We start from the raw sequence: 25,683 nt of genomic DNA on the forward strand, positions 1-25,683 counted from the left end.
TTTTCATGAGTATCTCCCTTTCGGTATCAGGTTGGATGTTTTCAGCTGCAAGTAAATAAATACATATTCAAACAAAAGTCACATAGATAATGAGGAATTTATCTTCCTACATAAGAAGGAAGGCCAGGTGAGTCTGAGATAGTTATTTAGCAGCTCAACAATGTGAAGCCTTCAATTTGGCTGTCCTGCAACTATTTTTCTTTAATTTTCATGGTAATGAAATGGTTGCAACAAATCCTAATAGCACATTCTTATTCCAAAACATCCAAAGGCAGGAAGAAGAAGCCCCTTTACTCATATCCCCTTTTAAAAACAAAGACCATTTTGTCCTGGGTAGTGTGAGTCAGTTGGTTGGAGCCTTATCCCATAAACCAAAAGGTCATGGGTCAATTCTGGGCAGGGCACATGCCCAGATTGTGGATTCATCCCTGGTTGAGCTGTGTATGAGAAGGCAACCAATTGATATTTCCCTCAATGATATTTACATCAATGTTTTCTCTCTCTTTCTCTCTCCCTCCCCCTCCCTCCCTCCCCCTTTCTCTAAAAGCAATGAAAAAAAAATGTCCTTAAATGAGGATAAAATTTTTTTTAAAAAAAGAATGAAGAGCATTTTCTCAGAAATACCCACTGATATTCTAGTGTCTTGTTGTTTAGGATTTTCTCATGTGCCTGTGCATATCAACCACAAGGAGTGGGAATGAAATAACTGTTACTAGCTGATCTGTTCTAGTCAAAACTCATGGTATTAGGTTACAGAGAAGTCCACATAGTACATGATAAAATGCTATTTGCATAGAAAGAAGAGGAGACATATTTTTGAGCAAGAAACCAATATTACCTGTCCTTTCTATTTAGTTTTTTGCTCACCTGTGCAATATCTCATAACTCATTACTCCCATTCAGCACTACAAAAAGATCCTGCAAGCAAACAAAAGCTACAACGAGACAAGGAAAGATAAAATTGAAATTAAACATTAGTTTTCTATGCCATACATGTATATATGTCATGGAAAATATTAATGCATAAATACCAAATTGTCCTGTCATCTGCCCTTTTCCTTCTAACAGCAGTAGATTGTTCTTTCTATGCAAATGAATACTCCAACAAGACTGGTTTTATTGACTGATAGGCAATTTTGTGACTACCACAATTATTAACCATTTATATATTTTCATATGTGATCTTTGTGTAGTTTTCAAACTTCTTTTCTTGTTGATGCAAGACCTCTAGTGTTCTAAGGATATTAATTTTCATGTCATGTATAGCAACTATTTTCTCCATTGACTTTTGATTTTGTCATGAAGGATTACTTCACATACAAAGGATTGTAATTTTCATGTAGTCAAACCCATCAAGTTTTCGATTATCTAAAGCCAATCCTACATCTTACTCTTAAAATGCACTTCTTATCCTAAAATACATGTTTTTTTTGTCTATGTTTTGTACCCATAGCATATTTTAAATCCTCTGACCCTCAAACCAGTTTGTCTACATTAAAATTCTTGTCAGCCAAATATTAGGTGTGTTAGTTTGGGCAACTCAATTAAATTATTTTGACTTATTGTGAGTCACTGAGAACTCACAATACTTGACTATTCTTCTAGCACTTTTATTTTATATTCTAGAGGTGAAGTTTCAACCCATTTAGATTTAATTTGATATACAGTGCAACTTAAGGATTTAACCTTATATTTTTAAATGTTCACTCTGTTTTCTCAAAACTGTTTAAGTCAAATAATAATTATTTTTCTGCTGAGTTGAAATGTGGCTTTCATCATAACTACATTCCTTATCTGATTTATGCATTTCTGGGCTTTTTATTTTGTCACACTTCCTTGTGTTTCCTGTAGTTTCAACTTTATTTTAATATTATATTTCTTGGTCCAAAAAAATTCAAGTCTGAATGAGGGTTATACTCTAATATAAAGTTTCTTTTCCTCTTTCTCTTATTGGAAAGGTTTGTCTTGGCATCAACATTTTTTATAATGATACAATTCATATTTTCTCATTGGCATTTTCCTTGTTTGTCTTTTTCTCACTCAAATTTTTAATTTCCTCATGTCTGAAACATTTTATTTAGATACATTTATTATGCACAGCCTATAGCTGGGTTTCAGTTTGTAATCCAATCTGTTTATTTACAAATATTAAAGTGTTTTCTACTATATTATCTTTTCTGTTCCTAAACCTTCATTGTCTTTCTTTTAATAAATTAAGCTTTGTTTTGCTTTGTTTTCTGTGTGTTTCTGTATGTGTATGTTTAGTACAATACTTTGGATAGATTCCCATCTGGTCTCAGTTCTACTAGCTATATTGCACATTTTATATAATGTGCTCAAAGTCCTGTTGACTTATTCAGCAACTTTGGCCGTATTTATGAACAAATCTTTACTATGAATGATGAAACACGGGCAAACTCTCTGGGACTTTGATCTTACTCCCATCAGTCAACAACAGACAGTAGAGCAGAAGGTTGGCCACACTCCTAAACTGTAGCACAGAGCAGCTGTACAGGTATAGTCAGTATCTCTGATTATTTATCTGATTTATTTTTCTTTGTAAAATCATTACCCCCTTCACCAACACTTTTTCCTTAGTGAGGGATAGTGACTCAAGACCCAGAAATCTGTATTTATTACACTTTATTACAATTGTAATCACCTCTGGGATTTTATATATAAATGTACACATGTATGTGTATATACACACGATAAATGTATATATCATGTATAGGTACATGCATGCATAGATGAATGTATATATCATGCATGTATATGTACACATATACATACATATATAAATGTGTGTGAATATAGAAACAAGCAGAAAACAGAGCTTTGTCTATTTCAGAGTATATACTAACATCTGTTCAGAAGGTATTCAGCCATGTAATATGAGAAATAGAGACATTTATTGAAGATACAAGATACAAGAAACATTGTACTGGACAATGGCACCTCAGTTCCCCTCAAAGTAGACACCCTGGGACCTCACACAGTTCTCCCAATCACCATTAGCTGCCCATTGTATTTTCTTGAATCTCATAGACATTCCGAAATCTCTTCCTTTTTAAAAGTGATTATAGTTTTGGGAAAGTCAAAAGTCATAGGGTGCCTTATCTGGGCTGTACAGGGACTGAGTAATGTGGGTAATTTGATGTTTCCACCAAAAACTCTGCATGACACATGATGCATGAGGAGGCGGATTGTCAACAATGAAAATGCCAATCACCAGTTGCCCATAGCTATGGCCTTCTCAGTCATCTAAATAGTTTCTGCAGAGGAATGTTCAAGCTTAATACAAAAGTTGATGTACATTCATTGCTCTACTTGCTCAGTCATTTTGAATGTGATAGCCACACAGTCACCTGCTCACTCAGTGGGTGTGTCTACCTCCCCCACTGACTAATACAGTGAAGTTGTCATTGTTCCCACATGTGCATTACAGTCCACTGTCCTTGGCTGCCAGGTTACATGGACATCGTGCAAACCGTTGTCATTATATTAACAATAGCTGGACTTTTTCTAGACGGATCTTATATATAGTGACATGTGTCTATGTCACTAAAATAATCATTTTCAAATCACCTGAAACTTATTAGACAAAAGGTGCTATTAAAACATAAAGCATTAAAATTGTGATGGATACTCAGGTACCATTTTAACATTTCAGAAGCAACAAAATCAAATATGTGTGTGAATGAATATGTCTTTAAAAGAAAATATCTCCTTTTTAATCTTCTGTTTTTGAAATTGCCACCTAATTTTATTTTGTTCTCAGTTTATGTTCAATACATTCTGTCACTATGGATGGAATAGAGGAGAGAAAAACTGTGGGATTTAAAAAAGTAACTTGTCCTTATGACTTTATTAAGCCCTCAGAGAAATGAAACACTTTTAAATATGTTAGAGAACTGAGTACATGCTTAAATTCAGTTTGTTAGAAGGCATTTAAAACATGATTCATCTGCTATTAATCTCTAAACCTCCTCTGCAGCACATCCTCACCAAACAGGGAATAATCTAGAAGGCTTTGGAATCTGACACCTCTGCTGTAAACATTTCAGATTAAAGTCCCTGGTGCTTGTTCAGAAAAGTCATTAATCCTCCCAGTGGCTGCTTCTCCACTTTGAAAAAGGAAAAGTTGATGGTGAGCAACTGAATGAAAATATTTTTAAAGGAGAAAAATATGTATTAGATAAAAATAAAAGAATGTTTTAGGGAATCTAGCTAAATATCTGTGGCTATTCCTTTAAATAACAGCTATTCTTTAAAGTTTACTTAGCTATTTGCTTTAGTGAAGTACTCAGCATCTTTAATTTAAATAAGAACTCATGTGAGTTGAAAAAAATCTGTTTTAACTTGTTCAAAATTAGATAATAACATTAAGTTTTAGTTGTTTCCCCTTTCTGGTAAGTGTTCATGACAGTCTTTTTCTAAGATGCTGAGCTTCTACAAGCATTTGCTTCATATCAAGGTCCTCACTCTACATGATAATATTCTAAATTGTGCTGGAAATATCTACAAATATTTCCAAAGAAATTTGGGGGTATGTCTAAGAGCTATGGAGACCTTAGCAACAAAACTTACAAACAACTGTTTGAAAGTTTTATTAATAGAAAACACTACCACCTTTTATACTAAAAGAACTATGTAGCTCAGTTTGTTAAATTAAAAGAAGCAAAAACAGAGCATTGTTTATTTCAAAGCATATATATATATTTATATGCTTACATATATACATATACGTGTGTGTGTGCATGTGTGTGTGCGTGTGTGTGTGTGTGTGTGTGTATTCAACTTAGGCCGTGAGTCCAATTTTGTACTTTCCAGGAAAATTTGTTCTTTTAAAAATTTATATAACATCAGATATTATTTCAGTTGAAATAAAAGATAATTTCATTAGTTTTCTCTTGGTGGTGCTAAGAATTATGAGTACAAAAGATACTTAATTGGATGCTTTCTGCCTTTAGTCATACTCAAAACTTCTGTATATTTTTTCTTATTATTGTCTTAAACCATTGAATAATTCATTCAATATGAATTTTCTCTGGTGATGTATTTAGAAAACAAGATTATATATAACATGAAGCCAGTCTGCTTTATTATCTGGATGACTTTTCCCCTACTCATCCTTGTTCACCCAGTGCCCAGAACAGTTCTTTATGTGCAGAAGGCACCAATGATGGAGGGATAAAGAAATGGAGCCACCCTTAAATTTCTTTCATGGAGCTTGCCTAACACCCAGTATCACTTGTTAAATAAGTACTGAACACCTACATTGTGTTAATTCTGAGACTTTCATGGGAAGCAATCATGGCCCCTTTATGTAACATAGGGTCCTAATGGACAAAATTTTGACAAGCAGCTCCAATAACTGTTCACACAGAGATAGCACTGAGCCCTATGAGACAGAGCATGCTGAAGGGCACCTCACACTGGGTTAGCCAGAGAAAATAGAAACACTATATATAATGAAAGTTGAAGCATAACTAGGTATTATTCAGGTGAGGAGAGATGGAGAATAGCAGCTGTCAATGGAGGGCATGAAGATAGAATGCATTAGGCAAAGAAAAAAATGTGTAAAAAAAACCTGGCGAAAGGTACCACACAGGATTGTTAGAGCATTTTTAAGTACTTCGTAAGTCTGGAGAACAGAATGTGAAGAGGAGAGAAGTGAGAGGGAGGCTGTGGAGCAAACAGCGGCCAGATCTCCAGCTTTCAGAACAGGCAGAACACTCGATGCTGGGCCATGTGGCTAGTCCCACCACTTTGAAGGTCACTAGACAGGAAAAGCTATTAGGGGCAAACAGTTTGGCCTAGGAGTTCAAGATTTTCTTGTTGGCCTCCAAAATATCATCTTATACTAGGGTGCACTGACTGGTGCAGCAGAGTTCTCTTCAAGTCTGTGTTTCTAAATAGCCAGAAATAACCTATGGAAACAATGTCTTCACTAGAGTCCCAAGGCTTTGACTGCATGTAGCTCAGTATTTGATGATATATATTTCTAAACTTTGTCTTGCTTTGGATGTGGTGGCTGTACACTGCTCTCACATGAAACTGCCTCACTATTGTTGCCCTCTACAGACGGATGTAAGAGTGTAAATATGGAGAACTCAATATTGCCTCATTTACAACCCAGCCTTCTGGCTTCCTCTCCTTCTGCTCTTCCTCCTCCTCTTCCCCCTTCTCCTCGTCAGTATCGTTTTAATCATGAGGACTCTCATAGCATTTCAAGGACCCTCTAGTGCCAGAATTCATAAAGTTTATGATAAATAAAGGTAAGACATGAAATCTCAGCATGAGTACAAATTTGGCTCCTCCTCTGGGCTTCTTATTCTGAAATGGTTTAACTATGGACAGTGAAATTTTCTAAATTCTTCCAACACAGAAATGATATTTGATTACCTTACCCTCAGAACTCTGACCAACTTATCTTGGAGGTAGTTTTGTTTAAACATGTAGAAAGAAGCCAGTTTATTTTTATACACAGTAGAAGCAAGGCCAAAAACTGATAATCAATTTCTTTTTTACTCTGGGTAAAAAGTGAAGTCTGACATGTGCTCACCCACATTGCTAAAATGAAGACAAGAAATGACAAGTGGCTCCAGAGGAATTGATTTTAGACTGTTTAAATCCAGACTAGTCAAGGAAAAAAAATATGCTAAAAAACTTTTACTGAACATGCCATGATCTCCCAAAGAACATCCATATATATACATATATATATATATATATATATATATATATATATATATATATATGAAGCTAAAAGTTTAAATTTTTTTTCTGAGTGCTAATAGCTAACTGCATTGTGCTGCAGCAGTTCGTAATAATAGAGAAAATAAGACCATTTTAGGACCTAGTGTGATGGTCTTGGATAATTGAAAAGCCTCTGCCCATAAAGACAGATGAGCTTGCTTAGCAAGAAAGAGTTTAATTTTGGTCTGGAGTCAATCAAGATGTAATTACCAGCTCTGTGTAAAAAGCCTATCTATTACTTGCTACCTGAGAGTGAGAAAAAAGAGAATTTAGAGCAGAAAAGAAGACTGCCAAAGAACTATTTGGAATTCCAAGAATGGAGGAAAATGTACTGGGCACATACTTACTCTTTTCCTGTGCTTTAAAGCACCTAGGTTGGAGTCGGGGGGAGTCGGAGTGTTGTAGAAGCAGAAATCACACTGAGCAGACAGACTGCAGAAGACCTGACTTTAGGTCTTGGCTTGGACTCTAATTGCATGATCCTAAGAAAGGCATTTACCGTAACTTACCTGGGCCTTATATTCTTTGCACATAAAAATGAATAATTGAATTAGATAGCTTCCATGCTCTATTCTATAAGCTTCAGGAAAATGAGAACCATGTGTTTCTTCTTAGGCTCAGTAAGCAGAGGGCCTGCACAGAGTATCAATAAATATTAGAATAAATATTAATATCCAATAAATATTCCTTATGTGAATAAGAAATCTATTAATAGAATATCAACTTATTCATGTATTTGCATAGAGAGTAAAATAATTAATAAAAGATACTGATAATGTCCTGGACTAGTGACTCAGTTGGTTTGAGCATGGCCTCATATACAAAGAAGTTGCAGGTTCAATTCATAGTCAGGGCACATACCTAGGCTGTGGGTTCAATCCCTGGTCACATGCATTTAGAACACAACCAACTGATGTTTCTCTTTCACATCAATATTTCTCTCCCTTACACCTCCACTCTCTCTCCCCCTTTTTCTCCCTCTAAAATCAATAAACATATCCTCAAGTGAGGATTTTTAAAAAGTTACTGACAATTAACATTGAATGATTAGAATATCAAGTTACATAACTAAGAGAGCCACACATAATAAAAATATTAAGCTTAATCAAGATAGCCCTTTGACATAGAATTCAGATAATAGGTATGATCAATATTTACCAACAGATTTTCCTGGATATCAATTTAGACAGGCATCTTATTCAGGAGGTGAGATCTGTTTCAGCTGAGACTTTAATGATAAAAATGGTCAAAAGTCAAATAACTAAAAGTAAGATCAAATTATTGGTTAGAAGAAAGGCTAACAGCAAAAATTTTTCTGAAGGTCCCATCCAGATATGAGAAAGAGAATGAAAGCAATTGGTAAAAGTTATATTTGCATAAAATTTCCTTATACCTATAATAACCATGTGATTTATTTTCCATGAAATTTCAGGTTACACCAATGTCTCTATCAAAAAGATTAAGTATGGTGCTGAGTCATTTATGACACTTAATAAAACAAAAAGGCTATGGACATAGGGTGATGGCTCCAGATGCAGTCAGAGCACAAATTGTCAGGGGGAAACAATGACAGAAAGAAGAGAAAAAAATTCTTTGAAAATGCTATAGCTTCTCCATGTGCTTTTCCTGGTTAACATCTTCACTTCTGGAAATCCTTATATTGTAAATAACTCATTTGATGTTATGGTGATACAGTTATTCTATCAATGAAAGAGATTATTAAAAACAAACATAAAACTTTGAATATTTCTTGCCTTTCCCTCCTAGCCTGCAAAGTTTCTTTTGAGATATCAGTTGACAGTGTCATGTGAGCTCCCCTGTAGGTAACTATCTACCTTCTCTTGCTGCTTTTAAGATTTTCTCTTTATCTTTAACCTTTGGAATTTTAATTATGTTGTGTCTTTAAGTGGGCTAATTTGTAGCCATCTTGTTTGGGACTCTCTGTGCTTCCTGGACTTACATGTCTATTTCCTTCAACAAATTAGAGAAGTTTTCCTTCACTATTTTTTTCAAATAGATTTCCAACTTCTTGTTTGTTCTCTTCTCTTTCTGATACCCCTATGATGCGAATCTTGTACCTCTTACAGTTGTCCCAGAAGCTGCTTATACTATCCTCATTTTGGGGGATTCTTTTTTCTTCATGTTGTTCTGATTCATTGTTTTTTGCTTCCTTCTGTTCCAAACCATTGATCTGATTCTTAGCTTCATTCACTCTACTGTTGTTTCCTTATAAAATGTTCTTTATCTCAATTAGTGAATCCTTCATTTCTGACTGGATCTTTTTTATGCTGCTAAGGACCTCACTACATTCCTTGAGCATCCTTATAAACAGTATTTTGAACTCTGTATCTGATTTGAACCCAGGAACGCTATAATTTCAAATTGAAGAGCAGATAAAGATCTTCCCAGAATAGAAAAAAACTAAAGGAGTTCATCATCACCAAACTATTATTATGTGAAATATTAAAAGGACTTATTTAAGAAAAAGTAGATCAAAACTATGAACAATGAAATGGCAAAAAATATATATCTTGTAACAATTGAATCTAAAAAACAAATTAAGCAAACAAAAAGAAAAGAGGCAGAATCATGTGAGTATTTTGATGGTTACCATATAGAAAGGGGGTGTTGTGGAATGCGTAAAGAGGTGACAGGAGTAAGAAGTACAAATAGGTAGTTACAGAATAGCCATGGAGATGTAAAATACAGTATAGATAATGGTGTAGCCAAAGAAATTATATGCATGACCCATGGACATGAAAAATAGCTCAGGAATTTCTTGAGGGAGTGGGGGTGCTGGGTGGAGGAGAACAAAGGGGTGAAATCAAAACAACTGTGATAGCATAATCAATAAAATATAATTAAATGGTTTTTTGTACACTTCTGGTCAAGATGGAGACATAAGTAAACACACTTTGCCTCCCTGCACAACCATAAGAAAGATCACAACTAATTTCAAAAAATCACCTAGAACTACCAGATAATTGAACCATATGGAAGTCTGACAACAAGGATTTAAAGACACTATATTCATCCAGATAGGTAGGAGAGGTGGAGACAGGGAGCCCCGGTGGAGAGGATGCAGTGTGGTAATGGAGTACCAGTGGCAGCAAGGTGGGAATAGCTGGCAGAATAGGAAGTCCCATATTAATGTGTGGTGGATAAAAATCAGGGAGCAAGCAATCTCAGACCCGGGCCTGACCATGTAGCCCAAGGTTCCAGCACTGGCAAAATTAAGCCTAATAACTTCCAGCTGCAAAAACCAGTGGAAATTGGGGTAGTGGAAGAAACTGCTGGTTTCAGGAAAGCCTGGAATGTATGCAAACCCATCTACTCTGTGAACTACAACCAGGGCAGCACCTTGGGGGCACCAGTTGCATACAGGAAGTGGGTGAAGTGACTGGAAATGAAGTGTGTGTGAGGCCAGCCCCCAGAAGTCAGCCAGCAGTGGTACTCTCCCCTCTATGACCCCTCCCCTACACATGGAGCCACAAAGCAGTGAAGCAGGCTGCCCACCCTGGTAAATAACCAAGGCTTCATTACATACAACTTAACAGGTGTGCAAGACAGAGACTCAAAGTGGCTCTACCTAGTACACAGACACAGGGAAGCTTCCAAATTGAGGAGACAAAGAAATATGGCCCAAATAAAAGAATAGAACAGAAGCCCAGAAAAAGAACTAAGTGATGCAAAGACAGCCAACCTATCAGACAGAGTTCAAAACACTAGTGATCAGAATGTTTACAGATCTCACTGAATAGGGCAAAAGCATAAGGGAAAAACATGAAGGCTACACTAAGTGATATAAAAAAAGTCATAAGAAACCAAGGGTGAAAGGAAGAAAGACATGATTCAAATCAACATTTTGGAATACAAGAAAGAAAGAAATATTCAACCAGAACAAAACAAAGAAGTAAGAATTCAAAAAATGAAGAGTGATAAAAAGACTCTGGGATATCTCCAAATGTGCCAACATCTGAATCATAGGGATCCCAAAAGGAGAAAAAGAAGGCCAAGAAATTGAACTTACTTGGAAAAACAATGAAAGAAAACTTCCTCAGTTGGGTGAAGGAAATAGACATACAAGTCCAAGAAGTACAGAAAGCCCCAAACAAGTTGGACCCAAAGAGAATTGCACCAAGGCAGATTATAATTAAAATGTCAAAGTTTCAAGATTAAGATTAAGATCAAGATCAAGATTAAGAGAGAATCTTAAAATCAGCAATAGAAAAGCAGATAGTTATATACAAAGGAGTTACCATAAGACTATTGGCTGATTTCTCAAAAGAAACTTTGCAGGCAAGAAGGGACTGGCAAGAAGGATTCAAAGTGATGGAAAGCAAGGACCTACAGCCTAATTAGTCTATCCAGCAAAGCTATCATTTAGAATGGGAAGGCAGATACAGCACTTGTCTGGGAGTGCTTCCCAGACAAGGCAAAGCTAAAGGAGTTCATCATCACTGAGCCCTTATTATATGAGATGTTAAAGGGTCTTATTTAAGAAAAACAGAAAGATCAAAACTATAAACATTAAAATGGCCAAACTCACAACTATCAGCAACTGAATCTAAAAAATAAAAACAAACTGAGCAAACAAGTAGAACAGGAACAGAATCATAGATATGGAGACAACATGGAGGTTTATCAGCTGGGAAGTATTGGGGGGATAGGGAAAAAGGTATAGGGATTTAGAAGCCTAATTGTACAGGTACAAAATAGACAGTGGTATGTTAAGAACAGTATAGAAAATGGAGAAACCAAAGAACTTATGTGCATAACCCATGGACATGAACTAAGGGAGGCATTGCTAGAGGGAAGGATGGTACTAGGTGGAAGGAGGCGAAGGAGGAAAAAATGGAACAACTGTAATAACATAAATAATAAAATATACTTAGAATATAATTAACAATAAAAATTAAAAATTAAAAATTAAAACAAATATAAAACAACTGTGAGGAAGGGGAACCTTTCTTTAAAAGGATACAACAGATAACGTATGCACAGAAAACTATGGATTTCCTTTGAATTTTCCTATATCCAGAGTTTTAAACACAGAAAACTTGTTTAAATGTATTTGAAACAAGTTTCTTTAACCCACATGATAACTTTCTTGAGAATTAAGCCTGAGATCTTGTACATGGAGTTTTACTGTTTCCACATTAGGTATAATGTCACCTCAAGCTTTTTGTTTTAAAAATATTAAATTAGTCTAAAGATACAAATTGTTTTGTAATGATTCAAGAAAAAGCAAGAGGGGACATACTGGGTTGGCCAAAAAATCCATGTGATTTTCTTCCTTTAAAAATAAAAGACAGTAGACTTCTGGCCAAAGTAGAGGCATAGATAGTTACACTTTGCCTCCTTGCACAACCAAAAGAAGGACAACAGCAAATTTAAAAACAAACAACAACCAGAATTGCCAGAGAATAGAACTGTATGGAAGTCCAACAACCAAGGGGTTAAAGAAGAAACATTCATCCAGACTGGTAGGTGAGGCAGAAACAGGCAGCCAGAGCAGAGAGGACATGCAGCAAGGTGGCAGCTGGTGGGCCAGGTGTACAGATAAACCAGGAAGAAAAACTGGGGAGCGAGACAGACCATGCAACCCAGGTTCCAGCACTGGAAAAGAAAGCCTCAAAACTTCTGCTATAAAAAATTGTGGTAGTTGTGGTGGCAGGAGAAACTCCCAGCCTCACAGGAGAGTTCTTCAGAGAGAACCACAGGGTCCTAGAATGTACACAAATCCACCCACCTGGGAATCAGCACCAGAAGGGCCCAATTTGCCTATGAGTAGCAGGGGAAGTAACTGAAAGCTAGCTGAGGGAATGACTGATAGGAAGCCAAGAGCAGAGAAAGTGGCATTGTTCCCTCTCAGACCACCCCACCCACATACAGCACCACAATGCAGTGATGTGGGTTGCCCTGCCCTGCTGAATATCTGAGGTTTTGCCCCTTATATAGTAACAGGGGTGCCAAGACAAAGAAATATGACCCAAATGTAAGAACAGATTAAAACTCCAGAAAAACATCTAAGTGACAATGAGATAGCCAACCTATCCGATGTACAGTTCAAAACACTGGTAATCAGGAAATGACTGAGATCAGTTGCAAAATAGACTGAGTGAGTTATTTGAAATGACTGAGATCAGCTGCAAAATAGAGGAAAAACTGAAGGCAATGCAAAATGAAATACAGAAAAATATACAGGGAACCAAAGGGAAGGGAAGGGAAGGAAACTGGTACTCAAATCAATGATTTGAAACAAAAGGAAGAATTATCCAACTGGAACAGAATAAATAGGAATTTTAAAAAATGAGGAGAGGCTGAGGAACCTCTGGGACAACTTTAAATATTTCAACATCCGAATTATAGGAGTACCAGAAGGAGAAGAGGAAGAGCAACAAGAGGAAAACTTATTTAAAAAAATAATGAAGGAGAATGTCTCTAATCTGGAAAGGAACTAGGCATGCAAGTCTAGGAGGCTCAGAGTCCCAAAGAAGTAGGATCCAACAAGAAACACACCAAGACACATCATAATTAAGTTACCCAAGATTAAAGATAAGGAAAGAATCTTAAAAGCAGCAAGAGAAAAGGAGAAAGTTACCTACAAAGAAGTTCCCAGAAGACTATCAGATGATTTCTCAAAAGAAACTTGACAGGCAAGAAGGGTCTGGAAAGAAGTATTCAAAATCATGAAAGGCAAGAACCTACATCTAAGATTGCTCTATCCAGCAAAGCTATCATTTAGAATGGAAGGGCAGATGAAGTGCTTCCCAGATAAGGTCAAGTTAAAGGAGTTCATCATCACCAAGCCCTTACTATATGAAATGTTAAAGGCTTATCTAAGAAAAAGATCAAAAACTATGAACAGTAAAATGACAACAAACTCATAGCTATCAACAACTAAACCTAAAAAACAAAAACTAAGCAAACAACAAGAACAGGAACAGAATCACAGAAATGGAATTCACAAGGAGGGTTATCAGTGGGGAGGGGAAGGGGGAATGGGGGCAAAATGTACAAGAAGAAACATAATTGGTAGACACAAAATAGGGGAGTTTAAGAATAGTACGGGAAATGGAGAAGGCAAAGAACTTATATGTACAACCCAGGGACATGAACTAAGGTTGTGGGAGGGGAGGGAATGCTGGATGGAGGGTTGAAGAGGGTAAAAGGGAGAAAAAATGGGACAGCTGTAATAGCATATTCAATAAAATATACTTAAAAATAAAAAAATAAAATATACATTTTTCATTTTCACCAACAACTTCATTCATTTGGATATTTTGAGTACGTTGACTATCTCCTGTGAAGTATAACATTGATTGTTCTCAATTAATGTCTTGATTTGATAGCTAACAAATCCAACTATTCTACCTGACTGTAAAGCATCATCCAGTGAAAAATCTCCAGCATGAAACCACAAACCACTTTGGATACATTCGATCAGTCATATCACCTTCTCCATACACTGCACAAATGTGTGTGTATGTGTGTGTGTGTGTGTGTGTGTGTGTTTTAGTTATGTTTTTATCTTTCTTGAAATAATGAAACATAATATGCAAAAATATTGTATATTCTCTTCCACCTTCAATATTAAAATGGCTACACAAAAATTCACCAATTTTGGTAAGTAGTTCTTTAAATGCACACTGATATGACAGCTGTCACAAAACAATCTAACAAAATTGTTTTGAATGAAGCTAAAGGCTACTAAAAGCTACTAGGGTCATCTTATAGAAAAATAATAAATAAACTTTTTGGCCAACCCAACATTTTTCCCTTTACTAACAGGAAAAGTTGAAGAGTATTTTCTTTTCATAGTAGAGTTTATGGCAGCTTTTACTAGAAAAGGCTGAAAATAAATGAAATTTTAAAATGTTTACTCTGTAAATAATATTGTGGCCTCATCTATACCAACATGAAAAGAATAGGGTCATTATCACCTTGCGTCAAATCGCCAATTAGTTTCTAAACACATTACATACACTAACATATGGTGACACCTCGGTATCCATTCTAATTCAATTACAATTAGTCCTGATGTGGGCTGTGGACATATGGCAGCTCTGAATCATTAATTCCTCAGGATCCCAGCTTTTCTCCTGTTTCTGTATCATGAGTGGTTTCTATTCCTAAGGTTACATGATGTTTCAAATATCCTCTTTTGTTCCAGTTATTAGGTCTGTATGAACTACAGAGAAAAGGATATGCCTGTTCCTTAGAAGATACCAGCCAGAAGATGTGTACTGCATTTATTGTGTTTCATTGGACAGAACTTAATTATAAGATTACACCTGATAGCACCCATAGATGCAAAATTCAGCTTTATGATAAGCTGTTGTAAGTCCTTGGAAATAAATATGTAGATTTAGGTAGAAAACTAGAAGATTACAAAAAATGCTTTTAGTTTTTAGATGAATGGTCAATATATGTTATTTAAGCCACATAAGCCATAAAACCTCGTAGCTGTTACAATCAAGTTGTGTTGAAATCAGACCTATCTTTTAATCATCAACAGTTTAACCCATTCTTAAATTCCTTGATTAATAACACTGATGTCCAGGTATTAGGTCTCTTTAAGGGTCAGTGACTTTGGTTTTAATTTCAAAAGCAGATATTCTCCAAAATCCATCTCATAAATGTATTCCATTAATCATAAAGGAAACATGGTCAGAATTTCAAATTTAGCATGACCACAAAACCAACCATTTCAAAATTAATATTCCTCTAACAAAGTATCAGTAAGTCTGTTATATTCAAAGGGTAAATATATGTCAAATTCTATCATAGAAAAATATATCAGCAGTATTGAATACAGTTGATTATTTTTTTCTTCCAAAAAAACATTCTTCACTTATTTGCTAAGACTCCACATTCTCCTGTTCATTGATTTTGCTCATCAGTTTCTAATTCTTCTTTTCCTTGGTTGGTTATAGTTTGCCTCTCTGATGACAATATACTGAAGTGGCCCAGAGCTCGGTTCGTGAATCTTGGCTTATCTTAATACATATACTCATTCCCTTCATTACACCATCTAGTTTCATGACTTTAAAATCAATCTGCTAGTAACTCTAAAATTAATATCTGCAGCCCAGCTCTCTCCTAAATTCCAGACTTCTATATCCATCTGTCCTCTCAATATCCCTGTTGGATGTGAAACAGGCATCTCAGACTTACAAGTCCAATTGAAGACTTCTTGTTCTCCTCAAACCACTTCTCTATAATTTTCTCAGTTTATTCGAATGGTAACTCTATCTTTCAGTGTCTTAGGTCAAGAAATATTGGCATTATACTTGATTCCCTTTTTTTTCACTTACACATCCAATAAAATAGCAAATTATTCAGATTTCCCACCCAAAACATCAGAGACTGACTACTTCTCTTTGGCTCCCCTACTACCACAGTCTTTCAAGTCCTTATCATGTCTAGTGTGGTTTATTGCAAAGTTAAGAGAGCCTTGCTGATTATTAAATCCCATAGCTTGCTCTTTGCCTTTCCCTATTTTTTCCATCATCGGCCCTATAGTCTATCTCCACGAGGCAGCCAGACCTATCATATTAAAGCATAACTAAATCATTTCAATCCTGTTATGAAAACTTTCCAATGCCTCCTCCTATCACTTAAAAACTTGGTCTCTACTATGATCTCATGGACAAAAAAAAAGGGACACATACTAAACAGAACAAGCTCAGGGGAGGCCCATACAGCAGCTTACAAACTCAGAGACCTAAAGTACCACAAAAGATGATCTGAAATTAAAATTTCTACACTTGATCTTAGCCAAAAGGCCAAGAAGCAATGAAATTAAAATTTTTAATGAAAAGCTGTTCATGGAAGGTAGTTTTGTGCTAGGCCAGTATGTTTCCTTAAGAAAGGTCAATCTATATCTTAGCAGATACAGAACCTGTCTGTTGTCTTTTTTTTTTGCATCTATGATAACATATTTGATAATATAACTTTGGAATATCCAAGTAATTTCCTTTCTTCCTGATCCATCAAAGCGGAGCACCAGAGCAGGGACCACATATCCCCTCATTGTTATTACTATGTTAATTGTTACTGTTAACTATCTTAGTAAAAGGAATATGTGTCTATTAGTTTTACTTTTTATCCAGTCTTAGAGATTTTCCCACTTTGCCTTCTCCCACCTCTCAAACCTACCATCAGTGAATTTCATGTAATCCCCTTACGTCTCCTCCTCTGATTGTAATCTATAAAATAAGGTGCAAAACTGCCATTCTCTGAGGAATTTTCTCAATCCACTGACATTTTCCTTACTGGCAATTTTGTCAATTTGGGTCAAATAAATCCATAAAAATTCTTACAGGTTCGGACATTTCATATGTCAACAATCTCCAAAGCCTTGTATAACCTGATTGCCTATTATCACTTCTCATCTCCTACTACTCTTCCCTTGCTCACTCATACCAGTCACAGTTTTCTTCCTATATCTTATTCACATCAAGAATGCTAATACATCAAGGATTTTGCACTTGCTGGTCTCTCTTCCTCAAAACTTCTTGCCCCATATGTCCACATGGCTAACTTCTCACCTCTCTCATGTCTTTCTCCAATGTCACTTTCCATGTGACCCCCTCACCCATCTATCAATCTAAGTCCCCTTTCCTGCTTTATTTTTCTTCAAAGCCCTTTTCACCAACTAACTGCTATTGACATGATGTATTTAGCTTATTTTCTGCCACCCCAAAATAGAATTAAGCACCATGAAATCCAGAATTTGGGAGGCTTTTGCTCATTACAACTTTAGTGTCTAGAATGGCACTTAGAATATATAAAATGTGCAATAAGTATTTGTCAAAGAACTTAAAACATTATACCTTAGCTTAAAAAGCATAAGACATAAATTGTATGAACTCTTCATACCTACTGTTGGGTTTGCTAAGTCAGATCCATAATTAATGGAAACTTGCTGGTCTCTAAATCCCCAGAGTTTGCTCTTTGCCTTTCCCTATTTTTGTTTTATTTATGCAGTAGTGACAGAGCACTTTGATAAGAATCCACATTGGACTAAATATTTGCTCTTTTGAGAACTTTCCAGTGTTTGCATTTTAATCAGTGTTACCTATTACACATGGCTGAATGAATCAAGTGATTCATCATGATTAAGTCTCTTTGGATTATATAGGAATAATGCAGCATTCTTGCACTTTTTTTTTTGCCTAGGTTTTTAATAAGATCATTTGGTATATATTCTCTTTCAGCTTACATTCTGTCTTTTACTTTTTTGTGGAGTCTTTCTTTGTATTTTTCCTTAGAATAAGAAGCATCTTGTGTGTGCCCATGTGAAACTGAAAAGTCATAGAAAGCCTAAATATATGTAACATTTATTCCTGTGCATTGAAATCATTTTCTGGCATTGCAACACATGTGAAAATCTATTATATGACATGCTTTCATTTCATTTATAACTAAACTGAACAGGAGTGACAATGTGGAAATGAATAGAGTTTACTCCTGCTCAGCTTGAGAAATTCATCTGACAGGAAGTGAAAGGAAATATGTGGGAGTGCTGAAACCAAAAGGAAAACAGTAAAAGTTGTCAAACAAAAAAATGTCATTCTTTGCCCATCTCCTCAAGGAAAAAATGTATGTCATGATTTTTTATTTTACAAATTAGAAGTATCAGCAATAATTGCAAGTTATGTCTTATTATAGTTTACTTTTCTTTTTTTTTAATCATTGTTCAAGTACAGTTTTCTCCCTTTTACTCCCAATCCAGCTATAGTTTACTTTTCATGTAATTTATTTATATAGTCTGAAATCAGTAAAGATAATATTTTCCAATCATTACTAATATAAACTCCATTTTAAGAATATGTAATATTAAAATCATGGCAGGAAAACTCATGAGTAGGCAAGGCACCTAATACAACTCTTGATTTAGAAATAAATTTTTAACCAATATTGAACTAAAGCTTGAAAGAATATAAAAGCTTACAAAAGAAGTAAATTTGAATACAGTGAGTATGTATAAATATGGTGTAGCAGAGAGCTATTGTTCTATTTAGCTGCCAACATCTCATTTCTTTCTCTGGTTGACAACACCCTGTATTTCTTTTCTAGGACCATTATTTCACCATTCAGAGCCTCTCTGTGAAGACTAATTCTATTCCTTTGCTTTCCTGACTGTTATGGACTGAGTTCATGCTCCCCAAATCGACATGTTGAGGCCCTAAATCCCTGGTGTGGTGGTACTTGGAAGTGAAGACTTTGGGAGGTAATTAGGTTTGGATGAGGTCATGACAGAGAGATCATGTATATTATGTGATTAGAATCCTTATAAATAAGAAAAGGGGAGAGAGAGAGATCTCTCCCTCTGGCAAGTAAGAACTCAGAGAGAAAGTGTGTCTGCAAGCCAAAAAGAGAACCCAACCACACCAGCACCCAGATTTCAGACTGTGAAAAAGTAAATTTCTGTAGTTTAAGTCATTCAGTCTATGACTTTCATGCACATTATGAGTTAGGTGTAACTAATCTGTTTATTTCATCCTTCTGGCCATAATGACTAAATCATGGAAGATTATTGGTCATAACTTAAACCATTAAGAGTTAGATTGGTATATTTTTAGAATTCCCTCAGTCTTTCTCAGCTAGAGTACCTCATCTGAATCTTAAGTGATTTCAATGAGTACTTTCTCTATTCTCCCAAAGACAGTACCCAGTATCAACATTTAAGATGCCAAGGAAGAAAGTTAACTGAGGATTTAAACCTCTCACATTTAAATTCCAGTTAACATCCTGACTGGTGTGGCTCAGTTGATTGGACATCATCCTGCAAAGTGGAAGTTCACCAATTTGATTCCTGGTCAGGACAGGTGCCTGGGTTGTGGGTTTGGTCCCTGGTTGGGCACTTGCAAGAGGCAACCAATCAATGTTTCTTTCCCTCTTTTTCTCCCTCTCTTTTCCTCTCTCTAAAAATAAATAAATAAAATCTTAAACTCCAGTTGAGTAAGGCCACCTTACTGGGGAATATGAGATTGGAAAAACGTAAAGCTGGAGATACTAGAATCTCATGGAGCAGAAGGAGAAAGCACAAACACAATAGAGCAGAGCCAAGAACTAAGAAAAGAACAGCTGCATGAGCATATAGATCATGTCATTTCTGATCCGGGACCCCACCTATGTAGTCAGGTGTACAAACACTTCCTTTTGGCTTGCTGTGCAGATGAGTTGGATTTCTGGTACTTGCAATGGAAGACCAGATTAATACATTTTTATATTTCAGTTGGACTTTGGAAAAAAATAAAAGTACATTTGATATTGCAATTATAAAGTATTATTTTTAGATGGTGAGAAATAAGAAAATGTTCTACTCCACAGTTTATTATAAATAGATAAGAAATTGGGAAAGCAATACTGAGAGGCTGCATGTTTATGGCATAAACCTAACAAATATATCCAACATCTCTATTCTGCCCCCTTGCCTTTTTATTTCTGGCTTCTCTGGTGTTAGCTGAAGGACAAACATATTTTTAAAGAACTGGGGCTGAATTTCTCTAGTTCATTGGGATGATGGTGGTATGTTGGGGGTGGGGAGAGGTGAATATTTACATAAAGCCAATTTACCACCTCATTAAGACTTATAATGCGCCTAGTAGACACATTTACAATACATAAATTCTTGACAAAGCTTTGGTGCTTTACTGCTGCTCTGAGAAGAGGAAAAAAATGTCCCATTCAAGAACCTGTTTACATGTGGAGATGTATAAATTATGCATTCTTAGCTGTACCAGCCTAAGAACTAAAAAGAATAGAGGACAATAATGCAAACCCATATCATATTATAAGGTGTCCAGCTATCCTCAAAGCCCGCCCTAGTTGTATCTGGATATCTCTGGGGGTTGCACAGCTTGATCTTACTTTCTCTTCTCAAAATGTAATAATGAATATGGTGAACAGTCATGAAACATGGGAGAGCAGTAGTTAAGAGTATGGGTTCAAATCTCAGCTCCACCATTAACTAAATATGTATGTACCCTTGGGTCAATCAGCACAATGGAGATGGCAGAACTTTCCTTATACAGTCAAAATGATTTTCAATGTTAGAGACTTAACACAGTGCCTGGCACACTGTGAATTACTATTTGTTAAAATTATTGTTACAGTTGCATTGACTTGTACCTCAGTGTTTTTGTAGTACTGAGACCACAGAAGGCTGAGCTTTCTACAGGGTACTGAAAGTACTACTTATGAAGCAATTATGTAGATGAGAATAAGAGTTGCCCAGCTGTGCCCAGGCAAACATAAAATCACAAAATATAATAAGAAACATGTTGTTTTAAGCCACTAATTTTTGTGCTCTGTTAATTTTCAATGGGTAAATGAAACAATAAATATTTGTCTTTTTTATAATAATGTAAATAAAATATTTCTTTTTACTAAATTCAATTTAATTTGCTTACTTGTTTGTATACAAAAAGGCTATTACTGTATATTACTTATTATACAAGTAGGCAAAAAAGTAGGTTTACAGTAGTGAGTACACAAAACACAGAGTTTATTCTTGTATTATTATTCATTAATTATTGTATTATTTTTCATAAGAACAACTATAAACCTACTTTTGCCCTACCCTATATATTAACATTTATTTTCTACATTAAAATTTTAAGAAGCCACTGTGCTGAATTCTCATATTTTAAATAAATTTAAATTAATTTTAAAATTAAAATTTAAAATTAATTTTTAGGTTTCTTATATATAAAATCATACTAGCAGCAAAATATTTGTATGTTTCTTATCTTCACCTGAGGACATTTTTTTCATTGTTTTCAGATAGCAGGAAGGAGGGATAGAGAGAGGAGAAAACAACAGCTGTATGAGAGAGAAACCTCTATCAGGTGCCTCCCACACATATGCTAATGAGGTATCAAACCTGCAACCCAGGCATGTGCCCTAACCGAGAATTGAATCCACAACCTTTTGGTGAACCTGGCAATGCTCCACCCAACTGAGCCACATATGCTAGCGCTATTTTAATTTTTTTAAATATTAATACCACTTATTTGTATGTCTAATTGCATAAGTCAGTATGTCTAGAACAATGTTAAAATACAGTGGTAATACTGGGCTTATATTTTATTGCCAACTTTAATGAAAATGCTTCTAGGTATCTCCATCTGGCTTTAAACAAAATCACTATAGGAATATTTCCTTCTATTCTTATTTTACTTAGAGTTTAAAGTATCTTTTTAAAATATCAGGAATAGATATTAATCATTATCAAATTTTTAAAGAATTTTTCTCAACCATCCTAGAATATCATTTCTGATAGATCTTTTCAATATAACATAATTTGGTTTGTTTTATTATTCAGTCTGAGAGCCTTTTTATAATAGATGATTTCTCTTATTTATATTTATTGTCATAAACAAATACATTTGGTTGAATTTGATCATTTTGTGTAAATTTTTGAATTTTTTTCCCTAATATTTTGTACATGGTCTATGTTATTTCTTTTGAGTTTAATTTTTTACCATCAAATTACCCAGAAGATTGATAGTATGTTCTTAATTTTCTAATGCATACTATTAACACTTCAAACAATATAGGTAAACTTTTATTTGTTAATTCAACTCCAAAAACATTTTAATATAAACTATAAAGATATGAAAATGTATTTTCTCCTACTTTATCATTCTCTCTCTATCCCCCAATAGATTATTTAGACATTTGCTATTTCATCTAGATTGACATTATTTGTATTTATTATGAATCCAAAATTTAATTTTCATTATTATTTAGTCTTAGATAGAATTTTAGTATTCTTTAATATAGCTTCATCATACCTGAAACCTCAATTTTCATTTGCTTCATGGTTGGGTGACTTTGTAGTCATATAGTTTTATTTTTCAAGGACTCATTGGTGCTTAAATCTGAATTTTTGCACACTTGAGAAGGTATCTGTTCCTAGCTGGATGAGGGCAAGAGCAATTAGCAAAAGGAGCAATAAAGATTCTCTATTGTTTCTAGCTCATAAAACTATTGTGTTTACAATTTTCACTTAGATAAACTGTCAGTGAAGAAAAAGATAAATTTTGAACAAGATATTTTTACCTATAGCATATAGGCGATATTTATAATAGAAAATATATATCTGTAGTTCAGTAGAAAATTCAGCTTTGGAAGGTAAAAGGACTGGAGTTGTTAGCATTTAGGGAGTAACTGATTTAGAAAAGATAAGATCATCTAAAGAAACTTTAGATAATTGATAGATTTCCTATAATATGATTATTTAGAAGGGAAGTGGGAGAGAATGAGAGAATTTAAATGAGAAGATTAGGAAATAGCCAAAGATACAAAGAAATTCAGGAGAGACCAGTTTCATGAAAGTCAAGTAGACAAAAATTCCAAAACCAACATATAGTGACCCAGGGCAAATACTATACATAATGGATAAGAAAGTCCAACAGTGAGTTCTAGAATTTTTAGTACAAAGTTAAACCTTCATTGATTACCTTTAGTTATTGGTAACCTTCATTAGAACAGTTTAGTAGTGTGTGAATGGCAAAAGTCAGATTTTACTGATTATTGTAATGGGAATTAACATTGAGTGTAAGAATGGGAAAGAATTGAAATACATAAACATCAGGAAAATTTTTTTTTCATTCATTTGACTTTCAGATTCCAAAGAATCTAAACTAAAAACTTGGTTTGGTTGTATAAAATTAGTATTACTTATCTTCATTAATGTAAATTAACTATCATTAATGGATAATTACCAACTATAGAGGACTTATGATACTTATTGTCAATATGGGTCAAATTATTTTGTGGAAAGTTATTTAGTTGAAACTAAACCCTTTTCATGAAGCCTCAGTCTTTGTAGACTCATGGAACATTATTCTGTACAAGATTTTAAAGGAACAGAAAGGCTAAAATTTTAAAGGAAAAGAAAGGCTACAAGCTCTTGGGAGAGTTCCTGTTGCCTCAGAGAATGGGTCAGTGGTTCTCAAGTCCAGTAACTGTATGATATGCTATATTCCAGTGTTAACAATTGGTGTAGAGCACTGCATATTAAATCATGGGGGTATAATTTTTCTGGAAATCTGTGCTGTGAGGTGAAAAGCAGAACATAAAAACCCTAGTCTCTTCCCTACCACATTGCCACCACCTGTCTCCCCTACCCTCCCACTCACCCCACCACTTCATTTCACCAGCACAGACTGCCCATAAGCATGGCATGTAAGTAACATTTTGTGGAGATAGGAGGCACCTGGCAAAGAATCTAAACAAAAGCAACAGAATCATTAAATAATTTGAAAAGGGAAATGATGCTATTGTGACAATAGGCATAAAGGATTATCTAATTATATGATTACATAATCCATCTCCCAGCCCCCTGACTTCATTTAATCTGAGACATGTATCTTTCTACTTTCAGTTCAAAACTTCTATGAATTTTGTAGTCATAAATTTGCAAGGTCCTTAAAAGCATTTCTGCTTATATCTGGACTATGCCCACTGTGAGTGGTTTAAAGGTTAGTTGGTTGATTCTGTTGTTACTTAAAAAAGAAAAGTTAAAATAAATAAATAAATAAATACATATATACATACATACATAAGTTAAAAACTTATTTAAAAAATTATTCTTGTATTAACACCCATGGGTTTAACATGATTACTTAATCACCATGCTTTTTTTATCCTATATTCTAGAGAAAGTGTTTGAGGCCTAAGAAGAACAACAGAGCAATTGTTTTCCTGAATTTGATTTTAGATATTAATTCTTCCATATTTATTACACTAATATTAGGTTGAAATTGCCATTTTGTGTAAAAATGGTCAAATATCAGTAATTTCATATGCTTCATTAATAAACAATTATAATTTCATTGCCATGATCTCTCATCACACATTTTGTAACATCTATACCTAAGCTTGAAGTTCTCTTTCTCCCTTTTTTATGGGTTAAGTTTTATTAATTCTTGAGATTTCAGTGTAAGTGATATTTCCTCCAAAAAGCTTTCCTTGACTTCTGTCTTAGACCATTCAGTCTGTTATAAGAAAAATTACACAAACTGATCCTGGGTGGTGTAGCTCAGTGGTCTGAGCACAGGCTGCAAACCAGAGGGTCTCCCGTTCAACTCCCATTCAGGACACATGCCTGGCTTGCAAGCCCGGTCCCCGGTGAGGACCACGTATGGCCAACCACCAATTGATGCTTCTCTCCCTCTCTTTCTCCATCCTTTCCCCTCTCACTAAAAATAAATAAATAAAATATTTTTTAAAAAATCCATAAACTAGTGGTGTATAAACAATAAACATTTATTTCTCACAGTCTGAAAGCTGGGATGTCCAAGTTCATGGCACTGGCAGATCCAGTGTCTAGTGAGAGACTGTTTCCTCTTCAGCACCCATCTCCTCACTGTGTTCGCACAGGGCAAAAGGCAGATGATCCCCATTAAATTCAAAGGCCTTCCCGAAGGCCCTCTTTTAAAGGGCAGTAATTGAATTCATGAGAGCTCTGACCCCATGATGTAATCACCTCCTAAAGGCCCTGCTCAAAATATCATCAAAATGAGGATTAGGTTTTAACACATGAGTTTAGGGAGAGTATAAACATTCAGACCATAGCAACTCCATGCTAATTTAAATCTCTCTACAATGGACAGTCATGAACATTTCCTTTATACTATGTGTCACAGCTATAATTTTATAATTATGTTTGTGATTATTTGATTAATTGTCTGGCTTGTCCATCAGACTTTAAGCAATATCAAAGCAGAAACCATGTTTGGTTTTATTTATCATTTTATCTCCAGCAACTAATACTATAGCTACCATACAGTATGTGCAAAATCAGTTTAAAAATAAAATATTTGTTTTCACCATCAATGAAATTACTCTGCCCTTAGAAATGTATACCCAATAAAATAACAATACAGGATTTGAAAA

This window comes from Phyllostomus hastatus, unplaced genomic scaffold (assembly GCF_019186645.2).
Source record: "Phyllostomus hastatus isolate PE091 unplaced genomic scaffold, TTU_PhHast_1.1 phas_contig_1, whole genome shotgun sequence".
NCBI lineage: Eukaryota > Metazoa > Chordata > Mammalia > Chiroptera > Phyllostomidae > Phyllostomus > Phyllostomus hastatus.